This window comes from Sciurus vulgaris, assembly GCF_902686455.1.
Source record: "Sciurus vulgaris genome assembly, contig: HiC_scaffold_261_arrow_ctg1, whole genome shotgun sequence".
Taxonomy (NCBI): Eukaryota; Metazoa; Chordata; class Mammalia; order Rodentia; family Sciuridae; genus Sciurus; species Sciurus vulgaris.
The window spans coordinates 7,378,059-7,395,827 of record NW_027632793.1 but is presented as its reverse complement, the minus strand read 5'-3'; the positions used below and the strand labels follow the sequence as shown (position 1 = coordinate 7,395,827).

General features: G+C 56.3%; 1 pseudogene across 1 annotated transcript in view; it reads left to right on the top strand.

Moving 5' to 3' along the window:
• Nucleotides 1-17,769, top strand: part of LOC306652514 (phosphatidylinositol 3,4,5-trisphosphate-dependent Rac exchanger 1 protein-like) — a 38,742-nt pseudogene that overhangs the window by 9,688 nt on the left and 11,285 nt on the right. Inside the window, exons 7-19 of the transcript in view lie at nucleotides 2,594-2,671; nucleotides 4,103-4,179; nucleotides 4,795-4,876; nucleotides 7,467-7,551; nucleotides 8,858-9,044; nucleotides 9,250-9,411; nucleotides 9,497-9,662; nucleotides 10,256-10,590; nucleotides 11,515-11,633; nucleotides 12,206-12,445; nucleotides 15,028-15,116; nucleotides 16,210-16,295; nucleotides 16,393-16,492. The product of the transcript in view is annotated as a phosphatidylinositol 3,4,5-trisphosphate-dependent Rac exchanger 1 protein-like (transcript). The remainder of the gene's footprint in view (nucleotides 1-2,593; nucleotides 2,672-4,102; nucleotides 4,180-4,794; nucleotides 4,877-7,466; nucleotides 7,552-8,857; nucleotides 9,045-9,249; nucleotides 9,412-9,496; nucleotides 9,663-10,255; nucleotides 10,591-11,514; nucleotides 11,634-12,205; nucleotides 12,446-15,027; nucleotides 15,117-16,209; nucleotides 16,296-16,392; nucleotides 16,493-17,769) is intronic.

Here is a 17,769-nt window from a genome sequence, read left to right as displayed (position 1 = left end):
TGGGAGAAGCTCAGGGTTGTGCCTGGGGTCAGACAGTAGGGGACACACAGCAGGTGTGTTCCAGAGGTGGCAGGGCCTTGGGTTGGGCTGCCATTGCCCTCCAAGTTCAGCAGCTCTCCCTGAAGTGTCTGGATAGGAGAAAGTTGGAGTCCCAGGATTCCTGGGCATGCTCAGGGCAAGGAGGCAGGGGGAGGGCCCTGGCTGGTCTTTGTCAGCTGGTCTTTACCAGCTGAAAGGAGGCTCCTCTCCTGGAGGGACTGCTTCCTGCCCTCTGGTCAGAGAACCTTCCTGCCTCTTGCCAAGCCCTTGCCCAGCCAGACTGGGTAGCCTGTCTGATGAGAGCTTCAGGGGCATTTCCATCTCCTCAGGAAGGATTGGGGGTTGTCTTCCAATGCCCCTGTGAATGGGGGCCAGGATCCCAGGATGGTTGGCCCTGGGGTCCAGGAAGCCAAGAAGGAAACCTAAAAAACACTTCGTCCTCTGCAGCTCCCTCCTCATCTGTCCTGGCAGGTGCCTCTTTCCCACCTGGGGCCAGCTCCTAAGTCCTCTGGGAGCCCTGGTCCCCTTGGGTGGAGGGAATTGGAGGCCACAAAGAGGGTTTATCCAGCCATGGTGGACAACTGCACAGTGCTGACATTCTTTCTGTCTCTGCTGCACAGCGCTGACATTCTTTCAGTCTCAGAACACTGTGAGGTGGGTCACTGCTGCTGTCCCACTTTAAGGGTGAGGAGAAAGCACAGAGAGGGGAGGAGTCTGTATAGGGTTGCACAGCACATGGGCTGGGATTTGAACCCAGGCTAGTGACACAGGATGTTCTTCTTCATCTCACAGTTTTGCCATGTTTATTCATTTTTATCCATGAATCCAGAGTGTCTGATTTATCTTTACAACTTTCAAATGTTAGACTTTGAGCCTCCTAACCTCTCTGAATTTCAATAAATGATCAGTTAAAGAGAGGATAAAATGTACCTCACAGGGTTGCTAGAGGAGAAAGATGACATGTGTGATCTGTGCAACCACACATAAGTGTGGTCTGTACATTAATCTGTTATCATGGAGGATACCAGAGGCATGTGCCTTCCACCAGCCTCAGCTTAGTCAGATGGTCAGACCCATCTATCGCTTCCTCCCTTGTGTTCACTGAGCCCCTACCCTGGGCCAGCAGGGAGCAGGACACAAGGAATCCGTGCCCTTAGGGACATACCTGTCTAGAGAGGAACCAGACAGTAGACCATAGGACAGAGGAGGTAAAGAGGGGGTATCAGGAGTTGAGGACATGGGAACTGCAAGGCAAGGAGGAAGGGGGGGCTGGTTCATCCAGGGCAGCATGGCCTCTGGGGGTGCTATTCCAATAAGGTCGAGTGACAGGCACCAGACTAGGGGACAGTGGAGGGAGCTCAGCTGGGAGTCCTGAGGGTGAATGAGCCTTGAGCTGTGGAAAGATAGGGAGGAGGCTGTCACCGCCACAGGAGGTGTCAAGGGATCGTGGGGTGGGAGGTGAGGCTGCAGGAGCCAGGGTGCTGAATCAGCAGGGCCTGGGTCCAGGGCCTAATTTTATTCTAGGTGCCCCTGGAAGGCACGGGATGAGGATGTGCCTTGTCACAGAGGCCAGAGGAGGGTGCTGGTGGAATGCTAGAGCTCTGGGACCAGGTGGGACAAGGTGTGTCTGGCAGGGTGGTCAGAGTGGGCTTCCTGGAAGGAGAGGGCCTTTGGTTCTGCCCTGCTAGTGGTTAGATGCCCCAGGGAGTGAGTGTGAGGAGGAGGATCATTGTCTGGCTGCCGTGGACGCCTCCAGCAGTGGAGCAACAGGTGGGTGTCAGCCTGGCCCCAGCACCTGGGCTCTTGGAGCCCCAGCACTGTAGGTGGCAGGCAGGATGAAAGCCTGCTGAGCCATGTGTGGACTGGCTGGTGGCTGTCTCCAGAAAGGCGGGACATGCCCATGAAACCCTCGCCCAGCACCAGGGCCTGGTGTGGGCCAAGTGAGTGTGTACTGGGGCCTTGCTCTAGCCTGCAGCTGCTTTGCTTTAATTTGGGCTACACATGCTCCCGTGACTTGGTCTGGCCCCCTCTGACCAGCCATAGAACTGCAGTGGGCAGGGTCGTTGAGTCCACCTTGTCTTCCGTCCCATGCAGCACCTGGCATGTATGAGGGGCAGAGACTCTGTCCCCAAAGAGCCCCAGGACCTTTTTCCAGCAGGAGGGGGGCTGCTGCTCCCTGAGCTGCTTTCCCACATCCATGGTCATGTTCCAGGTCTGTTTTATTCATTAAGTCATTTACTGAACACCTATAGTATGCCAGTGGATGGAGAGACAGTAACATGGAAGGAAGGAGATTGTCCCCTAGGCTTGCAGGAGGAAGGGGTGACAGACAGATTGGACAAATACACCAGGCTCTGGTGGGAGTGGGGTGATGTCCTCACTTCAGGTATCTACTGAGCACCTACTGTGCTCAGTTGGCCTGGTCTAGCTGCTGTCCTGCAGACCCCCCATCTGCACTCCACCCCAGTGGCTCTGGGACATGAGGATATGGCAGGAGCACAGTGCCATGGGGGTCAGGGTGGGGTGCCTCACCAGTTCTGCTCTGGGCCCTCAGATCCTGCCCCAGGAGGAAGACTATGGCTTTAACATCGAGGAGAACAAGGTCATGGTTGTGAGGGGCTCGCTGGCTGAGGTGAGGCCTCCTGGCTACTGGCAGGGGCAGTGTGCAGGTGGGAGGGGGCAGCGTGGCAGGTCTGGGGACATTGGTCCTGCTTCTCTTTCGTCCACTTGAGGAAACTGAACACAGGACCCCTGCAGGTACTGGGGAGCGGGGGTGCACCCCCCATTCAGTGTGCTCCTGCGTGGCACACCGGCGCCTTCTGCTGGCTCTGTGCTGAGGCACCGGGAATGCTCACATTCTGAGCCAGATTTCCAAAGAGCTTCCATGATAAAAAACCCAAATAGCGGGCAGCTCAAGCAGGAGGAGTTCCTTTCTGTGCCCTGGGCAGGGCTGGAGGAGGGCTGGGTGGGAGGCAAGACTTAGCCCCAGGCTCACAGCTTCTCCTTGGTGGGAGGTGGGGCTGCACCTGCCATGCCAGGAGCCCCTGTGAGAGAGGCAGTCACCAGGTGGCCACACCATTGGATGCCAAGCTTGGCCCTGCTGGGGAGGTCACTTCCTGTAGCTGCTGTCCATAACCTGTGCCTTCAGTGCTTCCCACAGGGGAGCCGCTGTGGCCTGTGGCTGCCCCTGTCCTAAGAAACACGAGGGGGGTCCTTCACTGTGGAAATCATGGTTAATAACAACATGCCCATCTGCCCTATGGTCCCCAAGATGGCTGGCCTGCAGGAGGGCAGGAAGATCTACTCCAACAACAAAGACCTGGTGTTGCTGCAGCCCTTCTCCTAGGTGGAGTCCCTCCTTAACCAGTGCTTCTGCTCCCACCACCCCCTGCGCCTCCTGGTGAACACCAAGGCCAAAGAATGAGTGTCGCCTGCTTCTGCTGGCATGCTGAGGAGGTGCCATGCTGGGGTGCTGATGGGGCAGGAGCTGGTGGCCCTTTGGGTGGCCCGTCCCTGCAGCCACCATGGGACGTGAGCTGACTGTGCCCAGGTGCCTTCAGGCCCTGGACATGTGGCCCTGTTGGTGTGGACACAGTTCCTACCCTTTGTGGACCTCCAGTCAAGTTGGGGGACAGGGCTGGAGACAAAAGTACACAGGTAGGGGCATGAGATACATCCCAAGCTGGGGCGGCTAGTGCACTGTGGAAAGACAGAGCTGGGAGTGGACTGGGCTGTGCAGATAGGGTGGACACAGAGAGGCGGACAGGAACTGGGGCTTCTTTTGGGGATTCTGGGGGAGGAGGTCCCAGACAGGGGTACCTAGGTCTGTGGTGGGGCCAGCCCTGGCATATTTGAGGACCAGCAAGGAAGCTGAGGGGTGCAACCGAGTGACAGGGCAAGGAAACCAGCCGGGCAGTGGGGCTGGCCTGTGGGGCCCTGAGCCCTCTGGAGAGCAGCTGGAGGTTCGGGGGTCCAGTGGCTGCAGGTGGTGCAGGTCAGGGTCAGGGCGAGTTCTCTACTTTCTAATTGTGCAGCTGGTGTCCAATTTTCCCTTTTACTCCAGGCGGTGTCCCCCGGTGGGAGTGTGGGCATTTTGAATGTGGTTATTTCAGTCAAAGGCGAGCTGGTTCAGGAAGTCAGGTCCCTGTGTGGTTGGCTGTTCCAGTAGCAGAGGGTGCCAGGCGTGACCTCTTCAAAGTTCTGAAGGACCTGGGACTGGGGCACAGGCTTACGGGATGGTTTCATTGAGCAGGCGGGAACAGGAGGAAAGAAGGCAGGACTGGAACATAGCCTGGGCAGGGCTGTCCCAGATAGAGGACACCCGCTGCCCATCCTGGCAGGTACAGCCCTTCCTGCCATGTTGAAGAGCAGGCCTCAGTGTGGCTGTGACTGAGATATCTAGCCCCTCGCTAGGGGCCCTGCTAGGTGTTTCTCTGGGGACAGCACCAACCTGAGCTGGACCACTTCTCACTCTGCCTCTTCCACAGTGAGTCACCACCTGCTGGTGGGGTGCTGTACTGGCCACTTGGGGCTCCTGGGATGGGGAGTGGTGCAGGCAGCCTGGTAGAATTTCGGGGCTCTTGGCCCCAGGATTGGTGGTGTGGACTCTGGTTAACTGCATTTCTCCTCCTGTGGGAGTGGCAAGCCTGGGCCGAGTTTCCCAGAAGCCTCAGAGGCAGGGCCCCCAGGTGGCCCTGGGTTGTGGGAAGTGTACTGCTTTCCTTATGTCTTACCTGTCCCTGGTGCCTGCTATAGGACCATCATAGTTCCCGACTACCCCAAGGTCCTGTGCTTCCAGATCCGGGGAGCCGCCCCACCCTGTGTCTCCACCATGGGGGTGAGTGAGAACCCCACTGACCGGCGGCGGCCCTGGGGAAAGGCTGTCTGCATCATACGAGTTCTGAGTGGCCCAGACCCTTACTGCCTGGCTCGGCTTGCTAGTGAGCCGTGGCATTTGTGTCCTTCCTGAAGCAGAGGTTGCAGATGCTGATGACACCTGGGTGGAGTGAGCCCAGAGGGATGCATGGAGTAGAAAGGATGGCTCAGCAGAGATCACATGTCCCTCCATGAAGAAGCCGATGCCCTTCAGGCTTCGTTTTCCCAAGCAGGAATTGGGCCCACTCCTGCCAGACTGGGCTTGTTGAGAGGAGACAGAAACGTGAATCTTTCTCCAGCAGGGACATGCTATAGCCCCGGGCCACCAGCTCTAGGCCTCTGCCCCTGCACTGCCTTCTCCTGTGGTCTCAGGGGCCCTCTGCCTTGGAGAGGAAACCGAGCAGGTCCGTGGTTCTGGGCCAGCATTGTACACACAGGCCTCTTATAAAGTTTCAACATTAATTGTCACTTTTGAGATCAGAGTTATGCTTCTAGAATCTGTTCACTAAGAAAGTACAAATAGTGACAAAAGGCTCCTGAAAAGTCAATGACGTTTTGAAGGGGTCATTTACCTTTAAAGCAGTGGTTCTTGACTGGGGGTGACTTGCCTCCTTCACATGACATCTGGCAGGACTGGGGAGGATTGCCATTAGATCTGGGGCAGACCAGAATGCTGCTGGCATCCCATAGTGCCCAGGGTGACCCTCCAGCCCTGATGGCGCTAGTGCAGGGGGAGGTCTCTCCTGGAGCAGTGGCCACATTTGTGATCTGCTGTGATACTGCAAGTGGGTGTCAGTCAGCTTTGCACCTGCTGTGACAAAACACTCAGAGCCATTGACTCATCGGAGGAAAGGTTGGCTGGGCACATCACATGCCTGTGATCACAGTCCCTCAGGAGGCTGAGACGGGAGGATCACAGATGTAAGGCAAGCTTGGCAGCTTGGTGAGACCCTGTCTCACAAAAGAAAGGGCTGACGGGTTTCCACATAAGGAAAACAGCATGCTTCCCACAACCCAGGGCCACCTGGGGGCCCCACCTCTGAGGCTTCTGGGAAAATCAGCCCAGGCTTGCCACAAAAGAAAGGAAACACCTCTTTGTGTTTCCACCCCCTCTGAGAAAGCACCCAGCTGGGTTCAGGCCTTTGGGGGACAGTCCAAGTCCTTTCCTTGCAGTGGGTGGACCAGCCAAGCATAGCAAGGCCACTGGTGTTTCCTGAGCCCTTGCCGAGAACCACTTGCTGCTGAACCTTTTCCTGTGCCAACTCCCCAGATCCCTCAGGAACCCCGTGATTGGTTGTGTCGATGTCCCATCTTGGAGACGAAGACCTGGAGCCCAGGATGTTGAGTAGTGCTGGATGAAGAACGGTGGAGAGCAGGGTGTGACCCAGCCCCAAAGCCAGGCTGCCCTTGTCTCCTTGCCCGCCCAGGCATGTCATGTCAACCCCAAGGCCTCGGGGGCAGGGGCTGGTGCTCGTGAACCATGAGAGGGTGGACATGCTCCTGGTGACTGGCAGCACTGGCTCGAGTCCCAGCTTCTGACGCTGAGAACTTGGGGGCTTCTGTGCCTCCCTGAGCCCCTGCTTCCTTTGCCACATGGGGCTGACCCTGGTCCAGGACCACAAGGTTGTGCAGGACCTTGAAGGAGACAAAGCTCTAGTGAACTTGAGCCTGGGTGCAGAGCCGGATGCCCCTGCCATGTGACCTTGGCTAGCTGCCCCATCTCCGAGCTGCTTCTTCTGCAGAATGGGGTGCCAGCTCCCTTGCTGCCCATGAGGGGCCCATTGGTTCCAGGGAAGGAGGTGCCCTGAGTGTCTGGGGAGTTGGGGTGGGTGCAGTTCACCTGGCGGCCTGCCATGCTCACCATACCATGTTCACTTCTGTCCCCAGGCTTTGTGGCTGTGACTGCAGGACTGAGTGCCAGCCAGTGCATCCTGAAGGTCAACTGCAGCAGCATGGCCAGCAAGGGTGCCCTGGGGCTCCTGGAGCACTTCCAGACATTCCGGATTTGCAGATAAGAGGTGCTGGTGAGTGGCCTTCGGCCAGGCAAGGGGAGCCCTCCTGGGAGTGTCAGGGCAGTGGCTGCCCCTCAGATGCAAGGACAGCCCTGGGGGCCCTATCCATGGGCCCGGGAGAAGCCTGGCCCCAATTCCACAACCTGGTATCCAGAACCTGGGTGGCGGGACAGGACCTCCCTCCTCACCCTTGGGTGTGGTGGCAGAGTGGTGGTGACAGCCAATGTGTCCTAGTTCAGGCAGGGGTGTGGGAGGGCAGCTACTCCATTGACTATCCCCTGGATCTCGAGGTGTTCCTTGAGTACCAAGGCTGTCACTTGGCCCTTGGGACACTGGAGGCCTGGCATTTTCCAAAGGCTCCCCTCCCCAGGCTGATGCTTGGGGCAGTCACTGTCCATGCTGGAGGCCCTGGGAGACTCAAGTGGCATCTGGGAGACTCTTCAAGGTGGCATCCCTGGCAGGCCTGAGCCCCAGGTGGTCCCCAGGCAGCTGGTCCCCATCCCTCCTCCTTGGACATCCTCTGACAGTGGCTCCCCCCAGGGCCTTTTCCACTGGATCTACCACACCTACAAGGATGCCCAGGAGGCACAAGCCAGCCAGGAGACCCCTGGCGAGTACCCCCATAGTGAGGGGGCCCCAGAGGAAGACCAGCCTGACTTGCATAGCAGGGAGGTGGGGGTGACAGGGAGTGATTGGGGTGTGTCCTCTGTGCCTGGCCTCTAAGCCTCCACAGCTGCATTGCTGTACCCATTCCCTGGGCCTCCGCAGACCCACAGAGCCCGAGGCTCAGGGTGACACCATTGTAAGCTCTGGATGGGAGTCTCCAGGCTCAGCCCAGGTGGCTGAGGGCCACATGCTTTCTGGGCTTGGGGGTCTGGGTCCTCGCCTGCCTGAGCTCTTGGAAACCCGTGCATCCCTTTGTTTGCATTGTGGTTCCACTGCCATGAGGGCCCTGTGTCATGGCCTGAGGTCCCTGTGGCCCCTGGGGACCTGTGGGAGGTCAGGTACTCCTGGTGAAGTCTCCTCCGCTCCTCTGGGGGCTGCTTGCTCTGCACTGTGCTCACCGGATCCAGGGGAGACTTCAGTGCCTCTGCAGCCACCTCAGCCTGAGCCCCAGTTGCCCACCTGTCCACTCAGCCTCCCCGCAGGATGCTTACAGGAGCTTCCCTTTAGGACCTGCCCCTCCATCCTTTCAGATTCTCGGCCCCACCAGAGTCCTCTTGGATGCCATTTTTTCTCCTACCCTCCCACTTCAATCCCAGAAACACCCTTGTCCACCCATTTCCTTCTGCCCCCAGCATTTAACCACTTCCCTGCACTGCCATGGCTTTTCACCAAAATGGTTGCAGTAGCCTGCTCACACCTCCTCCTACAGGTTCCCCAAACAGGAGAGCAGATCTTTGGATGACACCTTCCTGCTCAGGACAGAGATCAAAGTCCCCACCTTGGCCAGCTCCAGCCTGGCTCTCCAACCTCCCCTCCCAGCACTCTCCTGCTTGCCCTCTGCTCCATCCACTCCACCTGAATATGTCCCTGCCCCAGGGTCTTGGTACTTGCCTTTCTCACTGCCTGAAACACTCCACAGTTCCACTTCACTTATGTTCCTGCTCTCATTCAGATCTCTTCTCAGAGACCATTGTAGGTCCATTTGTAGGTCCAGCAGAACCCCAGATTCATCAGAGTTCTGCCCACCTTTGTGACTGAACTTCAGGAGGAGGGGACAGGTGGGGCCCCTTCTGAGTCACACAGACTGAGAATGGCCCAGGGGTTGATTCTAGAGGAGACTCTTCCAGGACAGGCGTGCACAGTGGCAGGCAGCAGAGGCGTACAGCACTGAGAACGGCCCACGCTCCCACTGGCTGCACGGGTTGCAGGGCCTGGCTGGCCATGGTGTGGTACTCTCCTCAGTGTTGATTGCCCTTGGCTTGCAGCCTGGCCCCTCCTGTCCCTGGGCCCCAGCTGAGCCTGCAGGAGAATGGCCCAGTGGTCAGCCTGATGGTGGATAATGTGGACCTGGAACCCGGGGTGGTGTATGAGTACATGAGCACCATGAGCATCCGGTGCCATGTGCTGGAGAGGATCATGGAGCCCCATGGCTGCTTTGGCCTCACCGCCAAGGTATCTGGGAGGGGTCAGTTCTCCCATGGTGGGCACCACCCACTGCACTTCCTCATTTGGGCCTCGTCCTCATCCCTGAAGGAGGGTGACTGTCCCTTTAGCCCTAGTCTGTGGCGTGGGCAGCAGGCTTGACCTGGCAGTGTGGGCAGAGCACTGAGCTCCTCACCGCCTGGTGAGCGCTCAGTCACTGCTGCTGTCTCTGCAGATCCTGGAGGCCTTTGCTGCAGACGATAGCACCTTCCTGCAGAATTGTGTGTGGCTCATGGCCATAAACAGTGCCATCATGACCACGTCCCACTATGACTTCCGCAACATCTGTGACACCAACCTGGAGAGCATTGGCCAGAGGATCGCCTGCTACCAGCAGGTAACTTCTCCCTGTGGGGCCCCACCACAGCTTCTAGGCATGGGATCTCACCTGGGTTGTTGTTGTTCAAGCTGCCTTCAAGTAGGCTGCCCTGGAGTCCCACCTGCTGTGCGGCCTGAACTTCTGCCCCACCAACTGCCACGTCAAACTCATGGAGTTGTCCTACCCCAAGACAACCCCCTCCGTAGGCAGGTCCTTCAGCATCCAATTCGGGTGCAATCCCTCCCTCATTGGCCTTGACACTGAGCAAGGTACTCACCTGTGTCTGTTAGAGATGGTGCTTCCACCCACACTACCCACAGAGAACTGTGTCTGAGGGCTGACAGTCCAGGGCTGGAATGTGGCTGCACAAGGCATCAGGGTCCAGGCCCTGCTCTCTTTCTGGTCTCTAGATGGGGACTCTGACTTTCAAGGCACCTCATGGTAGAGTGTGGCTGCTGAGGTACCAGCCACCATGTCTGCATTTCCAGGCAGGAAAAGCCACAGTGGTTAAAAGTGTATCAGTATCAAACTGAAACTGTCTTCTTGGGGTAACTTAGTGGATTTAGTTCCAAAAGGGGAGGTTGGGCCCTGTGGCACATGCATATGACTCCAGCTAATGGAGAAACAGATAGAAGGATCACCAAGTTTGAGGACAGCCTTTGCAACTTAGTGAGACTCTGTCCCATCATTAGAAAATAAAAGGCTGAGGCAGAACTAGCGGTGGAGCACTTGCCTGGCATGCGTGAGGCCCTCACTTTAATCCCTGGTACCATGAAAAAACCCAAGTCCTGTTTGAGAAATTCTCTTTCCTGGGTCCTGGGAGAGTCTGCCCCTGCCTCATGGGACTGGCTTTCATCCACAGGCCACCCAAACCCCATGTCCTACACCCAGCACTGCATCACCACTGTGGCCGCCCCATCCTGGAAGTGCCTACCTGTGGTGGACAGGGTCCCTCAAAGGCAGACCCTCAGCAACAGCTCTGGGATGGCCAGGGTGGCCCTCAGCCAGGAGGACTGGGACCTGAGCTCTCTGCTGAAGCAGGAGGACCATGAGGTGCAGGATGCCTACTTGCAGCTCTTCACCAAGCTGGATGTAGCCCTCAAGGAGATGAAGCAGTACATCACCTGGTTAACAGAAGAGCCTTCAGCATCCAATTTGGGTGCAATCCTTCCCTCATTGGCCTTGACACTGAGCAAGGTACTCACCTGTGTCTGCATGCCTCTGTGTGGGTACCTTGGAGGGGAGCTGTTCTGTCACTCTGGCTGACTGCAGCAGCCCTGAACTGCATTTTCAGGTACCCAGGCCCCCACCCCACTGTGACACCCAAAACATCTGCAGACTTGGCCAGATGCCCCAGGGGCAGATCACCCTCCAGTGAGCAGTGAAGGCTGCTGCGTCCTCAGAGAGCCCAAGGTCGCCTGGTGAAAGACCCGGGAATTAAACATCACAGGAAGGTGGACAGCTGGAACTGAGGCAACCTTGCTGTGATACTGCAGGACACATGCAGAACTCCAACCACGTCTAAGGAGTGCCTGGGGTCTGCTGGGGCCCATCAGGGTTGAATGGTACACCCTCAGATGAGCGTGGCCAGGCTAGAGCTGGACCATCATGCAGGACAGTGACTGTTGTGGGAGGAGACAGGCCCCTTAGCCATTAGGACCCTGGAGTTGAAGCCACCAGAAGCAGCCTCTGGATGGGGCTAGGGACCTGCCTCTGACACACCACCTGGAGGAGACAGTTTGGGACAGTTGGGGACACTTGAACAGGGATGGGGTCCCAGGGGTGCTAAGGAGCTGATTCTGTTCTGCAAGATAAGAGTTGTGTGGTCACCTTTAGGGCAGGGTGTCTACCATGAGCCTGTTGGCATTTTGGGTGAGTGGTTCTGTGTGGCAAGGCCGCCTTGGGCAGCGTCCCTGACCCCAACCGCTAGGGGCCCAGCAAGTGCACTCCCTGTGGTGACAACCAGGCTATCTCGACAGTGTTCCCTTGCAGCACATTTCCTGTGGGAGAGAAGCATTTCTGAACAGGCCTGTGTGTCAGAAGTGTATGGGCCTTGCTCACTGGGTGGGAAGCTGCAGAGCCTGCATGCCCTGCACACCTTCTCTCTGCTTTCCCCTGCAGGAGGCTGGGTTGCAGGCTCTGGAACCAGAGGCATGGACTTTACTCCTGGCCCACGACCTGTTGGCTGCGCGATCTCAGGCAACCTCTCTGACCCTCGGTCTCCTCATCTGCAAAGTAGAGTCAGTTGTGACACCCACCTCATGAGAGGTGAGATGACGTCTAACCCGGGTTTGTGGATCCCGTGAGGCACGGGATGCTGTTCTGTCTAACACACAGCATGTTCTATTCCTCCCATCTCCCCCAACCCTGGAGGCACACGCAAATTATCGTATTTTACTGCTGAGGTTCAGAGACTGAACAGTTTGCTTTAGGCCTCTGATTCAGGAAGTGGTGGCCTTAGGGCTAAAACTGTCTTTGGAATGACACTTCCTTGTGACTCAGCCATGCCATGTGTTTACCTGCCACCTGTCTATGGGGCTTTCATCCATAGTGGCAGAGCCCAGGGTGGTCCCGAGGCCCCGCAGACTGCTGACTGAAAGCCTTGCTCTCTGGGCCTCGTCCAGTGCCCTGGCCTGCACACAAAAGCCAGAGCCCAAGCTTAGCCAGAAGCCACGGTCCTGCGTGTCTTGGCCCCAGTGGGTACCCAGCTGGGCATCTTCAGAGTTGCAGTGGGCCTTTCAGGGGAGGGACACAAAGCCCTGGATGGCTCCCCCTGTGCAGGGTTGAAGGTCAGAGACTGGTGAAGACACAGCCTGGGTCTTCACCTTGAGCCCTTGCCCTGTATGCTGCTGTCCACCATCATGGAGCCCACTCCTGATGGGGCCTGCAACATGCCTCTGCCTGAGGAGGCCTCTTCCTCCCTGCTTCTCAGTGAGGACAGTGAGATGGACAGGACTGACCACAGGGGCATCAAGAAAGTATGCTTCAAAGTGTCCGAGAATGACCAGGAAGACTAGGGCCATGACACCATGAGCTACCAGGTCTCCTACGAGTGGGTGTGGTCACCGTGGTCTGAGGCTAGATGGGACAGTCAGCAGGACAGTTGAGCCTCTGACCCCTGGGGAAGACAACACTCACCCCAGAGGGCCCCCAGCTTCTTGTCCAGGCAGGCGCTTCCAGCCTGGCCTGATAGATGCTGCCTGTGCAGCTATACATGCTGACGGAGTGTTGGAGAAGGTGTCTGATGGAATGCATGGTGTGCTTTCAGACTCCTGTAAGACTGTGTTTTTTTCTAGGTACAGGGACACATGCCTGTGATCCCAGAGCTGGGGAGGCGAAGCCAGGGGAATCCCAAATTCAAGACCAGCCTGGCCAACTTAGTGAGGCCCTGTCTCAAAATCAGTAGACAGATAGATTGACAGATAGAAAGATGGACAGGAAGGGCTGGGGTGTAGCTCAGTGGTTGAGCACACCTGGGTTCAATGCCTAGTGCTGCAAAAAATACCATGGTTTTTGCAGCAAACACTGTTTACTTTTACTTGATCCAATAAATAAGGAGGTTTTCTTTTTCTCCTGAGGGGCCGTGAGCTGTATTGCTGCTGATAAAAGTAATTGTAACAAGAACAGTGGGGCCTTGGTTAGTGGTTTAAGTTAACTAGAGCTGGGTCCCATACTGACCCTGCGATGGGTGTGGATACCTCCTCATCTCAGCCCAGGGAGAGCTGAGCCACCTCCGCCTGCTGCTAAGGGTGTATTAGGCAGCTCAGGCCATGGGCACACCCAGAGCAGCAGGGAGATGCAGTCAGCAAACCTGCTTACTGTCCCGAGGGCCATGCCTAGTCCTGGTGCCCAGCTCCCTGGGGTCTATAGACTGGGCCTCCTGGCTGCCTCTGTGCCCAGGTCATGGAAGCTTCAAGGGTCAGGGTTTTTATGGGCCTTTGGGTCTTCCTTCTTACATCTCTATGTCCTTGGGCTTTTCCTTTAATTGTCAACCAGTGATAGGATGCAATTGTGGAACAGTGACTTTTGATTACGGAGCTTCTTGGTCAGGTGGGTGGGAAGGTCATACCCAGGGCAGGGTTGTCCCCTGAGAAGAACCAGGCACTCAGGGAGCACTAGGGACCCTGGGCAGTGGTGACAGGCGAGTGTGGGGCACTGGCATTGGTGACAGGCAAGTGTAGGGCTCTGGGCGGTGGTAACAGGTGAGTATGGGACCCTGGGCAGTAGTGACAGGTGAGTGTGGTACCTGGGCAGTGGTGACAGTTGAGTGTAGGAACCTGGACTGTATTGACAGATGAGTGTGGTACCTGGGCAGTGGTGACAGTCGAGTTTGTGACCTGGGAAGTTGTGATAGACATATGTGGGACCCTGGGTGGTATTGACAGGCGAGTGTGGGACCCTGGGCAGTGGTGACAGGTGAGAGTGGACCCTGGGCGGGGGTGGCAGGTGAGTGTATGACCTGGGCGGTGGTGACAGCTGAGTGTGGGACCCTGGACAGTGGTGACAAATGAGTGTGGTACCTGGCTAGTGGTGACAGTCGAGTGTGTGACCTGGGAAGTTGTGATAGGCAAGTGTGGGACCCTGGGCGGTGGTGACATGTCAGTGTGGGACCCTGGGCAGTGATGAGAGGTGAGTGTGGGACCTTGGCAGTGGTAACAGGTGAGTGTGGGACCCTGGGAAGTGATGAGAGGTGAGTGTGGGACTTTGGCAGTGGTGACAGTTGAGTGTGGGACCCTGAGCAGTGGTGACAGGTGAGTGTGGGATCTGGGCGGTGGTGACAGGCAAGTGTGGACCCTGGGCAGTGGTGATAGGTGTTTGTGGGGCCCTGGGTAGTGTTGACGGACAAGTGTGGGTCCCTGTGGGAACCTGGGCAGTGGTGACAGGCAATTGTGGGGCCCTGGGCAGTGGTGACAGGTGATTTTGGGGCCCTGGGCAGTGGTGACAGGCAATTGTGGTTCCCTGGGCAGTGTTGTCAGGCAAGTGTGGGGCCCTGGGCAGTGGAGACAGGTGAGTGTGGGGCCCTGGGCAGTGATAACAGGTGATTGTGGGGCCCTGGGCAGTGGAGACAGGTGAGTGTGGGGCCCTGGGCAGTGGAGACAGGTGAGTGTGGGGCCCTGGGCAGTGGTGACAGGAGAGTGTGGGACCCTGGCCTCTGGTTACAGGTGAGTGTGGGACCCTGGGCAGTGGTGACAGGTGAGTGTGGTACCTGGGCAATAGTGACAGTTGAGTGCAGGACCCTGGACAGTGGTGACAGATGAATGTGGTACCTGGACAGTGGTGACAGTCTAGTGTGTGATTTGGGAAGTAGTGATAGGCAAGTGTGGGACTCTGGGCTGTGGTGACAGGTGAGTGTGGGACCCTGGGCAATGATGAGAGGTGAGTGTGGGACCCTGGGCAGTGATGAGAGGTGAGTGTGGGACCTGGGCAGTGGTGACAAGTGAATGGAAGCAACTCACCCCTCCTCTTTCTGCATTTCCGTGCTGGCTGCAAAGTGTATCCTGGCCCTCAGACAGGAAGGACCACTGGGTGGTCATTTCCGTGGGCCAGGGTTTTGACCACGCCCCAGAAGGGGGTCTGTGTCTGAGACCAGGGGTGGGAGCAGAGGGTGACTTGGCCATCTCTCATGCCATGCAGCAAGTGCAACAGCAAATAGGATTCAGTCCTGTCCTACACCAGAGTGAGAAGCAACAGCTCCTACCTGGGCAGTGATGAGGTGGGGTCTGGTGAGTGGCCACTCAGCACAGGGGGGGCCCCTGGCCATTTTCTTAGTGGGCATTTCTGAGCCCCCTTCCATGTTTGCAGTGTGTTGCTTTGAGTTGCTTGGAGTCTCCTTCTGTCTGCTCATTCAGCAGGTATTTAATCAAGCACCTGTCATGCTCTGCATGCTGGGACACTTAGTGAGTGAAATCAAGATCCCAGACACAGAGCAGATAGAGACCCTCAGGCAATCATGCATGATGGTACACGGTCATGTGGGGAGTGGGTGTGGTGGGTGCCGTGAATTACCTCAGACCCCGGGAATCGAGGGGACCTGACGCACATGCCAACCAGAAATCCAGGCAGCACAGGCAGATTTCAAGACCAAGTCCCCTTGGCTCTGAACCCTCACGCCCCCAGGTGTACCCACCTATGGTACCTGGAGAACATGGGCATATGTACAGAGGCAGGCCAGCAGCTGGGCAGACAGACAGATGATACCAAGGAGGGCATGCTGTACTTGCAGCGTTTCCTGAAAGTCAGGTGTGTTTTTTTATTTTAGTCTTGTTCACTCAGGTTTAAAAATGTACTTTGTGAGTAAATAGGTCAGACATCCTCACAGTCCATGATTGAAAGGCCCATGGTGGGCCAGGCGGCAAGTCCCTCCCACTGTCACTGCTGGGTCCCACCAGAAGAAGTCTGCGTAAAATTTAACTTTATCATACATCACTTTAGCAGAAGAAAAGGAAGTTCAGGAAGACAGAATATGTCGCTGGATGTTAATGTCTTGTGACAGATCAGGCCACCGAAGTCCATCCCCAGGGAGGTTTAGTGGCAGCTGGTTTTACTGGAACAGGGGACAGTGACCCAGTGGGTTTGTGATCCAGCTCTTTGTTCTCAGAGGCCTCATTTATGGAGTGGGAATATCGACACCTCACCATCTTGTTGGGCGTTAGTTCCTCTTGCCTGGTTTTCTGATTAAGAAACAGAGGCTCAAAGAGGTCCAGGGATTTGCCCAGTGACTCAGCGGGGACCTAGGCCTGGCAGGGTGCACATCCCCTGTGGGTTCAGAGGAGCAAGGTGTGCAGCAACAACCAACAGTGCTCTTTTTCCGGCCAGGGGACGAGCTGCCCTGTGACATGTGCATCCTGTGGGACAAGAAGGACAAATTCCATGGCTGCCTGGTGCACATCTTCAACCACGTTGTCTTGTCCTGGGGTGGGGTCCCTGGGTCCTTGCAGTCCCCAGGCAGTGGGATGGGTGGGATCCGCACTGTGCCACGCTCACAGAACTTGTCTTCAGGTAGACATCAAGGTGCTGCTTAAGGGACTGGTGATGGGCAGGACATTAGAGGAGACCAAGAATTTCCCCATGGAGCACAGCCTCCAAGATGAGGGGCAGTGTGGGGGCAGCAGGCTGGATGCCGGAGCACGCACTCCTGTTGGGTGGCCCTGACTAGTCCAGGCCAGCGGATTCCTGCCTGTGGGCCAGATCCAGCCACAGCTGCTTTTGCTTAGAATCGGATAATGTCTTTCATTTTTTAAAAAAATTTTTAAAGCATCATAAAAATGAAACAATGCCCAGTAGAAGGTGCAGGTGCTGCAAAGCAACTTTGGTGGTCCGGACCTGGTCCCTGTTCCCTCTGGGCTTCCCCATTGGGGCCACAGGGACAGGCCTGGAGAATACTCCCAAATTCAGTCACACCACAGGTTCTGCTTCATCTTCATACTTACAGTCCATGTGCATTTGCTGCCTGGTTTATTATTGATGCAAATTTTATTTATTTATTTATCTATTTATTTATTTGTTTCGTATCTCCTGCTGGGTGCAGTGGTGTATGCCTGTAATCCTAGTGACTCGGGAGGCTGAGGCAGGACTGTTGCAATTCTGAGGTCAGCCTTGGTAATTTAGCAAAACCCTGTCTCAAAGAAATTAAAAAGTAAATAAATAAAAAACTACTGGGCTGCATGTGGCTCAAAGGTGAAGTGTCCCTGGTCCATTTCCCCAGTACCTGAAAGAACAAATAAGTAAATTTTAGAAAGGTATCTTCCTTTTGGAAAGTTAATTTCTAAATGATTTTATCTTATCCTCCCCATATATGAAGAACCAGTGTAGTAGGCAATAAATTAATAACAACCATAATGAAGAACTTAAAGGAGATGGCAACACCATCATTGCACTGCAGTTGTGAACCATTACCTGCCTGAGGCCTCAGAAGAGGGCTCTGTGAGCGGACAGCTAGGGCCGTACCAGCACCAAGCTGAGACTTTCTTCTTGCAATGATTGACATGAGAACTGGAATTTCTCTGTCCTCCTGCCTTTCCTCCCACTCGTTCACCCTTCTGCCCACCATCTGTCCACCCTTCCATCCCCCAGCTGCCACTTCATTCATGCAACTCTGCTGCCAATAAATAGTTCCCCAGAGCCAGCTCATGCAGGCCTGGTGCTGGGTGCTGGTAACCCTGAAAAGGATGGACACTGCTGGCCTCGGGGGCTATCAGTGGTGCAGGAGATGGGAATGCAGACAGCAGCTGCCTCCAGGCAGGAGCTGGTCCCTGCTCAGCCAGCCCTCTGCAGTGTTAGGACCCCATCCAGGGGTGAACCTCAGGAAGAAAAGCAGGGAGGGTCCCAAACCACACATACCTCAGAAACCTGGCAAGAGGCCAAGAGAATAGGGGC